Genomic DNA, 14,498 nt, shown 5'->3' with positions numbered 1-14,498 from the left:
ACATCATGGCTGAAGGGCAGGGCAGAGGAAAGCAGTTCACCTCGTAGCCATCTAGAGTCAGAGAGAGGAAAAGGGATGCAGAGAAGATGAACCCTTACAGGGCACATCTCATGACCCATGTCCTCCAGTTACACCCCACAGGACAACAGTTACTACCCAGTTAGTCCATTCAAACTAAGATGAACTGATCAGGTTCTAGCTTCCAAAATCCAATCACTTTACCTCCAAATGTTCCTGCGATAACCCAGGAGCTTTGCAGGGACACCTCCTATCCAAACCATAACAATATAAAAACAGGGAGATGAGTAAGCTTAAAAATAAAAAATGAGGACTTGAACCAAGGAACTATTCTCAGGTAGAGAATAAATCTTTTGCATTTGTATGACCATTATAATATTTTTTATAGAAGATTAAAAAATTTTACAGGCTACCCAAATATCCAGCAGAGTATTGATTAAGTACATTGAAAAATTCACTAGATATGATGCACAATTTAAAGGGTTGAGTTTATGGTTAATGTGTGGGAATTAAGAATATACCTGGTCTTAATGCTTCATAAAGCAAAGAAAAAAGTAAAGTAGAAAATCAAGCATATAATTCGATCTTCACTCTGTTAAAGAAAATTGGGATGAAACATACTAACATATTAACAGTGATTTCTCTGGACTGAGAGTGTAAGATGATTTTGATTTTATAAATATTTTTCTGCAATTCTGGAATTCTGGAATTCCAGTCGTGAGCATATTTGTAGGCCGAAAGGGTGGTTTTGCCAGAAGACTGGGGTTTTAGAAGGAGTTTTATAATGTGGCATTATCTTGAAGTGTTTGCCACAGTCCAGGGTCAGCCCTCAGCCTGTCACCTTCTGGTGTTATCAGAAGGTCACCTGCCGAGGCTATGAGCAGAGCAAAGGAAGGTGGCTAGTTTGGAGAGGTGTTTTATCATGGCTAAGGGCAAACACAATAAGTCCCTCTGCTCCACAGCAGAATCCACCTCTCTGGTGACAGGAAAGTCTGAAGAGTGCTGAACCAAATGCTGCCAGCGGCTGGCTCTTGGTATTACTCTTCTCCTCACAGGTAATGAGTTGGGCTTGTGCTTATCCCTAGCACTGGTCAGGTCTGCTTCCCCGCGTTCACTCAAGTCACATCTGTTTCCTCACAGCCATTCTCCTGGTTCACTTCCATCATGACCTAGTCATAGACACTGGGTGTGAGTTTTATTTCTAAGTTCTTGGAAAATGTGTCGACAGTGGCATGTGTGAACACACCCATGGATGCATCGAGTTATGAATTTTTAAAGTAATTATCCTGGGAGGCAGTTTTATCACCGTTACTGAATATATGTTCTGAATTTGTTACTCTAGTTTTATCATCTGACTTACTGTTTGGTTTTGAAATGATTTTGGGTGGTTTCCGAAATAGGAATCAATTGTTTCTGGGGCGTTGAAGCCATCCCAAAAAATCTGCCATAAGATGTGGAGACAACTTCCAAAGAGGAGACTCAGAGGTTGCCGGGTTGTGAAGATTTGCCAGAATCAAGTATCCGCTTGGAAGAACAGAGCAATTAGGATTCACAGTTTCGGGGGATCCAACATGGCGGCCAGCGAGGAAGCAGCACTTTCAATATCTCCACATTAACGGGATCAGAAACACCCATTAAAACAGCTACATTCTACCTACTGAGGATCTTCTAGCAAAATTCTGTTGAAAGGAGACCTGCCGAGAATTAGTAAGTTAATTAGACGTGACAGTTTGCCCCAGACAAGTGAAACTTGACCGGCAGCGCGGGCTCAGAGTCCAATCCCGCGGCCACCCGCCGCTTCTGCAAGCGGCAGGCGGCCCAGAGCAGCACGGCAGAAGGGTCCCCGCCCGGCCAGCAGACAGCTCCCGCGATCCCGGCTACCCTGGCGGCCCTGCTCTCGCTCGGCGAACAGCCACCCCGCCCGCCTGGTTCTTAGCCACGCGGCTGCAGTCACCCGGCTTTACAAGCGGCCCCCGGCGGCTCTGCTCGGCGAGAAGGGTCCCCTCCCGGCCGGCAGACAGCTCCCGCCATTCCGCTCTTGTTCTGCAAACAGCCACCCCGCCCGCCTGGTTCTTAGCCACGAGGCTGCAGCTGCCCGGCTTTACAAGCGCCCCCGGCAGCCCTGCTCGGCGAGAAGGGTCCCTGCCCGGCCGACAGACAGCTTCCGCCATCCCGGCTACCCTGGCGGCCCCGCTCTTGCCCTGCAAACAGCCACCCCGCCCGCCTGGGTCTTAGCCACGCGGCTGCAGCCACCCGGCTTTACAAGCGCCCCCGGCGGCCCTGCTCGGCGAGAAGGGTCCCCGCCAGGCCAGCAGACAGCTCCAGCCATCCCGCTCTTGCTCTGCAAACAGCCACCCCGCCCGCCTGGTTCTTAGCCACGAGGCTGCAGCCGCCCGGCTTTACAAGCGCCCCCGGCGGCCCTGCTCGTCGAGAAGGGTCCCTGCCTGGCCGACAGACAGTTTCCGCCATCCCGGCTACCTTGGCGGCCCCGCTCTTGCCCTGCAAACAGCCACCCCGCCCGCCTGGGTCTTAGCCACGTGGCTGCAGCCACCCGGCTTTACAAGCGCCCACGGCGGCCCTGCTCAGTGAGAAGGGTCCCTGCCCGGCCGACAGACAGTTTCCGCAATCCCGGCTACCCTGGCGGCCCCGCTCTTGCCCTGCAAACAGCCACCCCGCCCGCCTGGGTCTTAGCCACGCGGCTGCAGCCACCCGGCTTTACAAGCGCCCCCGGCGGCCCTGCTCGAGGAGAAGGGTCCCCGCCAGGCCGGCAGACAGCTCCAGCCATCCCGCTCTTGCTCTGCAAACAGCCACCCCGCCCGCCTGGGTCTTAGCCACGCGGCTGCAGCCGCCCAGCTTTACAAGCGCCCCCAGCGGCCCTGCTCGTCGAGAAGGGTCCCTGCCCGGCCGGCAGACAGCTCCCACCATCCCGGCACTCCTGGCGGCCCGCCCGCTCTGCGAAGGGTCACCCCGCCCGGCTCTTAGCCACGCGGGCGCCATCTGCCTGGCTCTGTGGGTGCCCCCGGCGGCCCAGCGCAGCCAGAAGGGTCCCCGCCTGGCCCGACAGAAGGCCCGTGCCCTTCCGGCTCTGCTAACGGCCCTGCCCACCCGGGAAAGGGCTCCCCCCTTGAGAGGACGGGAAGGAAATCTAACCAAGCCTCTATGAATTAGCGAACTGGGATCTAAAACCAGAGATTGTGTCAGACCAGAGACAAGCCAGTTCCACCTCTCCCTTCGGTCACTCCTGCAAGGAGCCAGGGGCCCGCCATAGCAGAGAGGGGAAGTCACCAAAGATCGGCCAAAGAGATACCTTCCCAGCGGATGCTAAATTAGCAGGAGCGGCGCGGGAGCCGGCCGGAGCTGGCGGGAACCGCGGCAGCGGCACGGGAACCGGCGGGAGTCGAGGCGGCGCTGACGCAGGAGCCGGCGGGAGCCGCGCGGCGCGGGTCTCCCAGCTACCGCTCCCACCAGTGCTGACAACTGAGGTCTCTTGCACCAGATACGGGGGCGTGGCTACCAGAAGGTAAGCAAATTTGCTGGGGGTTCTCAGCCCCAAGCTCTACAAACTTAGGGCCTGAGGGAGGCAAACAAGGAGAGTGTGCCCAGGCACTAATGAAACAGCTGCTCCACGCGTGTGCAAGGTAGGCGGAACTGGGACCACCGACAAAACAGGCCCAGTGGACCGCCAGACACATCGCTCCAGTTGGGGGAGGGGCAGAGCCGCCGGGTGCCTGCAAGGTAGGCGGACCCACTACCCACCAGCAGAACAGGCACAGCAATACACAGAGCGGCAGAGCCACCCCCCGAGCCTACAAGGTAGGCAGACCTGCGACCCACCGGCAGGTCAGGCCCAAAAACCTGCGGAGGGGCACAGCTGCCCCACGTGCCTGCTAGGTAGGCTGAACTGTGACCACCAACAGAACAGGCCCAGCGGCCGGCCAGACACATCGCCCCGCCCCGGTTGGGGGAGGGGCAGAGCCGTCGGGCGCCTGCAAGGTAGGCAGACCTGCGACTCACCAGCAGATCAGGCCCAGTGACCCGCGGAACGGCAGAGCCACCCCCGCACCTGCAAGGTAGGCGCACTTGCCACCCACCGGCAGGTCAGGCCCAGCAACTCTCGGAGGGACACAGCTGCTCCACGCACGTGCAAGGTAGGCGGAACCGTGACCACCGACAAAACAGGCCCAGTGGCCCGCCAGATACATCGCCCCGGTCGGGGGAGGGGCAGAGCCGCCACCAGCGCCCTTTAGGTAGACAGATCTGCAACCGACAGACAGAACAGGCCTAGTGGCCAGCGGAGGGGCAAAGCCGCTGCTCACGCCTGCAAGGTAGGCGGACCTGTGACCACCGAAAGAACAGGCCCATCGAAAGTACAGGTATAGCGGCCTCCTGGCGTGGTAGGCACATTGCCTCAATTGGAGGAGGGGCAGAGCCACCGCCAAAGCCTGCGAGGGAGACTTTGCAGCTATACAAGAGCAATATAAATATATAGGGGGAAAAATCAATAACACAACAGTTTCACCAAGCAGAAAGAAACGCGATCAGTATGAAAAGACAAGGAAAGAAAGGACCACAAGCAATGCAGGTCAACTCAACTTTAGAAGAGGTAATATCTGCAGCAGATGGAATGTCAGATAAAGAATTCAGGATATACATGCTTCAGATGATCTGGAGTCTCAAGGAAGACATTAGACAGCAAAATCAGACAATGAAAGACCACTTCGACCACTTCGACAATGAATTACATAAAAAAATCCAAGAAGCAAAAGATCAATTATACAGGGAGATAGAGGTTATAAAAAACAAACAAACAGAAATCCTGGAAATGCAGGAAACAATAAACCAACTTAAAAACTCAATTGAGAATACTACCAGCAGAGTAGAACACTTAGAAGATAGAACATCAGACAATGAAGACAAAGTATTTCAACTGGAGAAGAACATAGACAGCTCAGCAAAGCTGTTAAGAAACCATGAGCAGAACATTCAAGAAATATGGGATAACATAAAGAGACCCAACTTAAGAGTCATGGGGATACAGGAAGGTATTGAGGTCCAAACCAAAGGAATGTGCAATCTATTCAACGAAATAATACGAGAAAACTTCCCAGACTTGAAGAATGAGACAGAATCCCAAAGCCTAGAAGCCTACAGGACGCCGAATGTGCAAAATCATAAGAGATCCACACCTAGACACATTATAATGAAGATGCCCAACATACAGAATAAGGAGAGAATTTTCAAAGCTACAAGAGAAAGGAAGCAGATTACATTTAGGGGTAAACCAATCAGGATAACAGCTGATCTTTCAACACAGACTCTGAAAGCTAGAAGATCCTGGAATAACATATTTCAAACACTGAAAGAAAAGGGGTTCCAACCAAGAATTGTGTATCCCGCGAAATTAAGCTTCAGGATGGAAGATGAAATTAAAACCTTCCATGATAAACAAAAGTTAAAAGAATTTGCAGCTAGAAAACCATCTCTTCAAAACATCCTCGGCAAAATATTACAGGAAGAGGAAATGGAAAATATCAATGAAAACCAACAGCGGGAGGTAGTACAGTAAAGGTGGGGGGGAATAATCAAAGAGGAAAACAAACCATGTTTAGTAACATAAATAAACAAATATGGCTGGAAGACCAACCCATATCTCCATAATAACTCTAAATGTTAATGGCTTAAACTCACCAATTAAGAGACACAGGCTAGCAGAATGGATCACTAAACAAGACCCAACAATATGCTGCCTTCAGGAGACGCATTTGATAGGAAAAGACATACATAGACTGAAGGTGAAAGGTTGGGAAAAATCATATCACTCATATGAACTTCGGAAACAAGCAGGAGTGTCCATACTCATATCAAATAAAATAGATTTCAAGCCAAAGTTAATCAAAAGGGATGAAGAGGGACACTACATACTTCTCAAGGGAACCATACACCAACAAGACATAACAATCATAAATATATATGCCCCAAACAATGGTGCAGCTATGTTCATCAGACAAACTCTTCTCAAGTTCAAGAGTCTAATAGACCACCATACAATAATCATGGGAGACTTCAACACACCTCTCTCACCACTGGACAGATCTTCCAAACAAAAGTTGAATAAGGAAACTATAGAGCTCAATAACACAATTAATAACCTAGACTTAATTGACATATATAGAATATACCACCCAACATCAAGCAGTTACACTTTTTTCTCAGCAGCACATGGATCCTTCTCAAAAATAGATCATATATTATGTCACAGGGCAACTCTTAGACAATATAAAGGAGTAGAGATAATACCATGCATCTTATCTGATCATAATGGAATGAAATTGAAAATCAACGATAAAAGAAGTAAGGAAAAATCATGCATCACTTGGAGAATGAACAATAGGTTACTGAATGATCAATGGGTTATAGAAGACATCAAGGAGGAAATTAAAAAATTCTTAGAGATAAATGAAAACACAGACACAACATATCGGAATCTATGGGACACATTGAAAGCAGTTCTAAGAGGAAAATTTATTGCTTGGAGTTCATTCCTTAAAAAAAGAAAAAACCAACAAATAAATGATCTAATACTTCAACTTAAAATCCTAGAAAAAGAAGAGCAAAACAACAGCAAAAGAAGTAGAAGACAAGAAATAATTAAAATCAGAGCTGAAATTAATGAAATCGAAACGAAAGAAACAATTGAAAAAATTGACAAAACTAAAAGTTGGTTCTTTGAAAAAATAAATAAAATCGACAGACCCTTAGCCACGCTAACAAAGAGAAGAAGAGAGAGAACTCAAATTACCAGCATACGGGATGAAAAAGGCAATATCACAACAGACACTTCAGAAATACAGAAGATTATCAGAAATTATTTTGAATCCTTATACTCCAATAAAATAGAAGATAGTGAAGGCATCGATAAATTTCTTAAGTCATATGATTTGCCCAGATTGAGTCAGGAGGATATTGACAACCTAAACAGACCAATATTAATTGAGGAAATAGAAGATACCATCAAAAGACTACCAACTAAGAAAAGCCCAAGACCGGATGGGTATACAGCAGAGTTTTTCAAAACCTTTAAAGAGGAACTAATACCAATACTTTTCAAGCTATTTCAGGAAATAGAAAAAGAGGGAGAACTTCCAAATTCATTCTATGAGGCCAACATCACCCTGATTCCTAAACCAGACAAAGACACTTCAAAGAAAGAAAACTACAGACCAATATCTCTAATGAACCTAGATGCAAAAATCCTCAATAAACTTCTGGCGAACCGGATACAAAAACATATCAAAAAAATTGTGCACCATGATCAGGTAGGATTTATCCCTGGGATGCAAGGTTGGTTCAATATACGGAAATCAATAAATGTTATTCACCACATCAACAGGCTTAAAAATAAGAACCATATGGTCATCTCGATAGATGCGGAAAAAGCATTCGACAAAGTACAGCATCCCTTTATGTTCAAAACTCTAGAAAAACTAGGGATAACAGGAACATACCTCAACATTGTAAAAGCAATCTATGCTAAGCCTCAGGCTAGCATCATTCTGAATGGAGAAAAACTGAAGGCATTCCCTCTAAAATCTGGAACAAGACAGGGATGCCCTCTCTCACCACTTCTGTTCAACACAGTTCTCGAATCACTGGCCAGAGCAATTAGACAGACGAAAGAAATTAAAGGCATAAAAATAGGAAAAGAAGAACTCAAATTATCACTATTTGCAGATGACATGATTCTATACCTAGCAGACCCAAAAGGGTCTACAAAGAAACTATTAGAGCTAATAAATGAATTCAGCAAAGTGGCAGGCTATAAAATCAACACGCATAAATCAAAGGCATTCCTGTATATCAGCAACAAATCCTCTGAAATGGAAATGAGGACAACCACCCCATTCACAATATCCTCAAAGAAAATAAAATACTTGGGAATCAACCTAACAAAAGAGGTGAAAGACTTATACAATAAAAACTACAGAACCCTAAAGAGAGAAATAGAAGAAGATCTTAGAAGATGGAAAAATATACCCTGTTCATGGATAGGTAGAAGTAACATCATCAAAATGGCGATATTACCAAAAGTTCTCTATAGGTTTAATGCAATGCCAATCAAAATCCCAACGGCATTTCTTGTAGAAATAGAGAAAGCAATCATGAAATTCATATGGAAAAATAAAAGACCCAGAATAGCAAAAACAATTCTAAGCAGGAAATGTGAATCAGGCGGTTTAGCTATACCAGACTTCAAACTATACTACAGAGCAATAGTAACAAAAACAGCATGGTACTGGTACCAAAACAGGCAGGTGGACCAATGGTACAGAATAGAGGACACATAAACCAATCCACAAAACTACAACTATCTTATATTTGATAAAGGGGCTAAAAGCATGCAATGGAAGAAGGATAGCATCTTCAACAAATGGTGTTGGGAAAACTGGAAATCCATATGCAACAAAATGAAACTGAATCCCTTTCTCTCGCCATGCACAAAAGTTAACTCAAAGTGGATCAAGGAACTTGATATCAAATCAGAGACATGGCATCTGATAGAAGAAAAAGTTGGCTATGATCTACATACTGTGGGGTCGGGCTCCAAATTCCTCAATAGGACACCCATAGCACAACAGTTAATAACTAGAATCAACAAATGGGACTTACTCAAACTAAAAAGTTTTTTCTCAGCAAAAGAAACAATAAGAGAGGTAAATAGGGAGCCTACGTCCTGGGAACAAATCTTTATTCCTCACACTTCAGACAGAGCCCTAATATCCAGAATATACAAAGAACTAAAAAAATTAGACAATGAGATAACGAATAACCCAATCAACAAATGGGCCAAGGACCTGAACAGAAATTTCTCAGAGGAGGACATACAATCAATCAACAAGTATATGAAAAAATGCTCACCATCTCTAGCAGTCAGAGAAATGCAAATCAAAACCACTCTAAGATACCATCTCACTCCAGTAAGATTGGCAGCCATTAGGAAGTCAAACAGCAACAAGTGCTGGCGAGGATGTGGGGAAAAGGGTACTCTTGTACATTGCTGGTGGGACTGCAAATTGGTGCGGCCAATTTGGAAAGCAGTATGGAGATTTCTTGGAAAGCTCGGAATGGAACCACCATTTGATCCAGCTATTCCCCTACTCGGTCTATTCCCTAAAGACCTAAAAAGAGCACACTATAGGGACACTGCTACATCCATGTTCATAGCAGCACAATTCACAATAGCAAGACTGTGGAACCAACCTAGATGCCCTTCAATAGACGAATGGATAAAAAAAATGTGGCATTTATACACAATGGAGTATTACTCTGCATTAAGAAATGACAAAATCATAGAATTTGGAGGGAAATGGATGGCATTAGAGCAGATTATGCTAAGTGAAGCTAGCCAATCCCTTAAAAACAAATGCCAAATGTCTTCTTTGATATAAGGAGAGTAACTAAGAACAGAGTAGGGAAGAAGAGCATGAGAAGAAGATTAACATTAAACAGGGATGAGAGGTGGGAGGGAAAGGGAGAGAGAAGGGAAATTGCATGTAAATGGAAGGAGACCCTCAGGGGTATACAAAATTACATACAAGAGGAAGTGAGGGGAAAGGAGGGAAAATATAAGGGGGAGAAATGAATTACAGTAGAGGGGGTAGAGAGAGAAGAGGGGAGGGGAGGGGGGAGGGGGGATAGTAGAGGATAGGAAAGGCAGCAGAATACAACAGACTCCAGAATGGCAATATGTAAATCAATGGTTGTGCAACTGAAGTGATTCTGCAATCTGTATATGGGGTAAAAATGGGAGCTCATATCCCACTTGAATCAAAGTGTGAAATATGATATATCAAGAACTATGTAATGTTTTGAACAACCTACAATAAAAATTAATTAAAAAAAAAAAAAAAAGGATTCACAGTTTCCAGAATGGCAGCTGAAGTATCAGTCTTTAACTCAGAGGCACATCTTGTCTCTCATACCTTGATAAAACACAGTTTTAAAACAAGAAGTCACTGAATCCTGGGGTTTTTTTTCTAATGTACAGCAAATAAAGCATTTGTGTGACCAATAAGGAGGTCTTTATTACCTTCAACTCCACAATTTCAAGAAATGTAACTATATTAGAGGAAGAAAACTAGGATTTGATGGGCCCTTACCATATATCAGATAAGATACAAAAAAATATATATTTACCAAACATACAGTATTTTATTTAATTTTCACAGTGACCATTGAAAACATTATTATCTTCAATATATAGAAGACAAGACTAAGATTCTCAGAAATTTAACCCAAGAATATTTTTATTAAATGATTACACTAGAATCTGAATCCTGTTTTCCACAGCCCAAGTTTGCTCCAGTGTTGTATAAAGTAAAAGTCTCAAAAGATTCATTCTTGACTTTTAAGAGAGAGTTTTGTATTTTCTATTTGGGGAGTCTGGGAATCAGTGAATCACACAAAGGAGATTTTGTCAGAATTAAATTGGTCCCCTGATCCCATGGGGAGTTGTAAGCCTGCAACACCCGGGAGATAGTCCAGTGTTAATAAGGTGACCTTTATGACATGCTTGGAAGAGCAAGGGAACACTCTTCCCAAGTGCAAATTTCTACTTCACACATTAAGAAGGATGCAATCAAACAACCATAATAATAATAATAGCTTATGTTGATTGAGGGTATTCTCTGTGCTAGGGCCTATGCTTAGAACCTTATATGCAATGGTAGTTAAGTATTGGCTTAACCTCAGCTAGAAATAAAGTGTTCCCCAGGAATAAATTCATTCCCAAGGAATGAATTAGTAAATGTTACTCTTGAGAAGTGGATTAGGGGGTATATTAATTAGGGAAAATAGCACCATATAATAAATATTGTATATTTTTACACACACATACACACACACACACAGACACATGATTGTGGGCTATGGGGCATATGCATCTCTCAAGACAGTATTAAGGAATCATTAATAGCTTCTCTAGGAACATTTGACTGCTCTTGTTAGCTAGTTATGCTCTGGGAAGTGAATGAGAGATGTTGGAAAGAAAGTGCAAATTATATAGATTAGGCCCATTTGCTGCAATAAACATAATGGATCTGGCAATATTATGTGCAAATTGCATGAACATGTAAATTATTATGAATTAGCAACTGATGAAGAGTTAGGCTTTTTTTTTTTGTTTGTTTGTTCATGTGAATTATTTTCCTTTTGTGAGATAAGGATGGTTTCTCCCCCAAAGTACCCTTTCCATATCTGTGGTATATAGCATTGGTGTGTTCTGCATGCATGTGTGGACTTCATAAATAAGAGACAGATTCTTCTCAGTCACTTTCCTGTCACTTGAGATTTAACAGTGAGAGCCTCCTCTAATTTTAACAAGTGACTTTACTCCCATAATTTCCTTGTGTTTTCTGGGGTGTGATTTCCTTCCACAGCCTTTTCTATTCTCCATGGGCCCGATGCTGCATTCTCTCCTTGGGAAAATGTCTTATTGATCATCCTCAGGGTTTGGTCTATGCAGGGAGACTAAATTAGGCCCCAGGAGTGTGAAATTGGTATATTCACAGTTCTTGTGTTTCACTGTGACTCCATTAAGTTGCCCCTTTAGAGTCTGGATGGAAGTCAATCTATGATTACATATAAACCATACTAGAGAGAGAGGAGTTACTGTATACATTGTTAAGAAATGGAGGCATAAATGTTATAAAAAATATAATAATGATAATAATAAAGTAGAATTATGTTCCTAATTATTTTTATATAACTTAAATTACAGTGCTTTTATAATTCCATAGGTTTTACAAAATATTTTGCATTGTACATGATTCCATCTCATTTTTGCAACCACACGAAATACATATTGCTATGCTCCTTTTGCCAGTGAGATAATTTTTAAGCGCCAGAAAGTTGGATAATTCATTTGTGACCACAGAACCACTAAGAAGCCAGAAGTAAAACTTGGTCTCATGTCCTTAAATCCTATGGTCTTCCTCAAAGATGACTCTGGCTATTTGCAAAAGGATTTGAAATAGACCTGTAGATTTTATACAAGACACTTTAAAAAAAATTAGAAAACAAATTATAATTTGTAATGGGTATTGCCAAAGAGAAAAAAGCTACTTTGATTAATACTCTGTGAGGTTAGCCACTGTTGTTTATAGGTCCCTGAGGGAACATGTACCAATGTTTACTTTGGAAACACAAAATAAGTAGCCCAGGGTTTTAAGAAAACACTGCAAAGTTTAACCCCATAAATAGTCATTAGAAAAGTACAGTTTCCTTCTTTGGATGCAGCTGAATAGGTAGCCTGGCCAGCAACAAACAAGGATTACCTTTGACCTCATCCACTCATGTTTGTATTTATTGGACACCTAACTGTGCCCCAGGCCCTCTTTTGGCTGTTGGGAACATATCCGCCAACAGGACAGCTCTCTCTGCTTCTGGCCTTCCCCCTGACTTCTCACCACTCCAGTCTGTTCTCTACAGACTCCACAGAGACCCAGGACAACCTTCTAAAATGTACTTCTGACCATGTCCTGTCACTACCACCAAACTGTAGATTTTCAGAGATAAGAGATCACATTTGTTGGATTTGCCATTATATCTCAAGATCAGTCAAATCCCAACTCCATAACAGGTGCAAGGCTCTTCACAGTGTGTTCCCTGCCTCTCTCTTTGACCTCCCTCTCCCTTTTCTTGCCTTATACTGTTTTCTACAGCCACATTGAACTCCTGCACATAGACTAAAGGGCGTATCAAGTTCCCTCTCCCCTCGGGCCTAAGAAATGCTACTTCCTTTGCTTTGAGGTTTCAGGCCATAGCTCTTCCCTTCCAGTTCTTCTTCTGGCAACTTTTAACATCCTTCTGCCTCAGTTCAGAACTCACCCCACTAGAAAATTCTCAGAAGTGTCCCACTAAACCAGTCCTGTGCTCTCCTGCGTCATTCTGCACTTATCTTTATCTTAACATATTGCCTGCTTACTTATCAAGGTGCCTCCTAAAACAGTAGATAGCACATATCAGATCCACAGATGTTTTTTTAAATTTCCATAGTCTGTTTGTGTGCTGTCAGACTACCTGAGACTGGACAATCTATAAAGAACATACTGTATTGGCTAACAGTTCTGGAGCAGGGAAGTGTTAGGTCAAAGTGCCAGCACGTTTGGTGATTCTCATTCCAAGATGGCGCCTTGGATGCTGAATCCTCCAGAGGGGGCAAGGCAAGGAGTTCAAATAGCAGAAGGCAGAAGGGAGAGAGAAGGGGGACAAACTCACCCTTTTATAGTGGTACTAGTGCCACTCATGAGGGGAATTAAATGAAAATTAAATTACAACATGAGTTTTGAAGGGAAAAAACATTCAAACCATGGCAGGATCATTTAATACATGAATAAATAATACGTGATGCTGGACAGTTTGTCAGTAGTTTTGTTTTGTTTGCTTTGTCTTCCCTGAATCTATTATAGTGCATAGTTCATAGTGAGTATACATTGAATATTTTTCAATTTAAAATTTTTTTTTATATTTTAGACCTTAAACTTTATTTTTTTATTTATTTCTTACGTACATGACAATAGTGGAGTATATTACATTCATAATTATCCATTCACAGCACAATTTTTCATAACTCTGTAAATAAAGTATGTTTATGCCAAATTATGCTATTATATATGAGCTCTCTTTTTTTGCATTACAATTCTTAATACACCTTTATACCACAATTTATCATATCTCTGTTTGTATATAAGGTATGTTGACACCAATGACTAGGAGTTAAATGAATCTTACACACACACACACACACACACACACACACACACACTCATACATACTCTTAGATATATTAGGATGATTATATGTTATATTAAGACCAAACAAGGGCACTCTTGCTTGGCTAATTGTCACTGTCCATAGGGTGTCCACTGAGGAAGCATTCTGCATATTCCCAAGTGCTAAAGGAATTATATTTACCAACTGTTCTCATCAGGAGATTGGCTGCCATAGTAATATATTTAAACAATTCTGTGACTTGACTTTCCTGGTTAATGCCTTAAGTGCCCACCCTCCCCCAGGATAGAATATAACCTGTCTAGCATGATTTGCTCTGATGACTCTGCAATCACCTCTTAATGTACTCAGCTTCTTCCATTCTTCCAACCAGCCTTTGGGAACCATGAACAATTCTTCAAGCTCTGTCTTCTTTCCCTGGCTCCTAATTTTCAGTTGATCTTTCCTTTCTGAAATACCACTTCTCATTTTTCCCCTTAGTGAACTTGTTTTATTTCTTCAAGTCCACCTTCAAAATGTCATCTCTTCTGAGAAGCTGCTCTGGCTGTTCCAAGAAGTTCACCACCCCATTTTCCTTGCACCTGTAGTAATTTATATAGACCTCTATGATAAAACCTTCCAAACAGAATTAGAAACTATTGATGTACATATCCTGACATCAATATGTATTCTCGCATCAATATGTGAGAATC

The sequence above is a fragment of the Callospermophilus lateralis genome, chromosome 2, assembly GCF_048772815.1.
Source record: "Callospermophilus lateralis isolate mCalLat2 chromosome 2, mCalLat2.hap1, whole genome shotgun sequence".
In the NCBI taxonomy this organism is placed as follows: Eukaryota; Metazoa; Chordata; class Mammalia; order Rodentia; family Sciuridae; genus Callospermophilus; species Callospermophilus lateralis.
The sequence above is the reverse complement of the archived record's forward strand: the minus strand, read 5'-3'. Positions refer to the sequence as shown.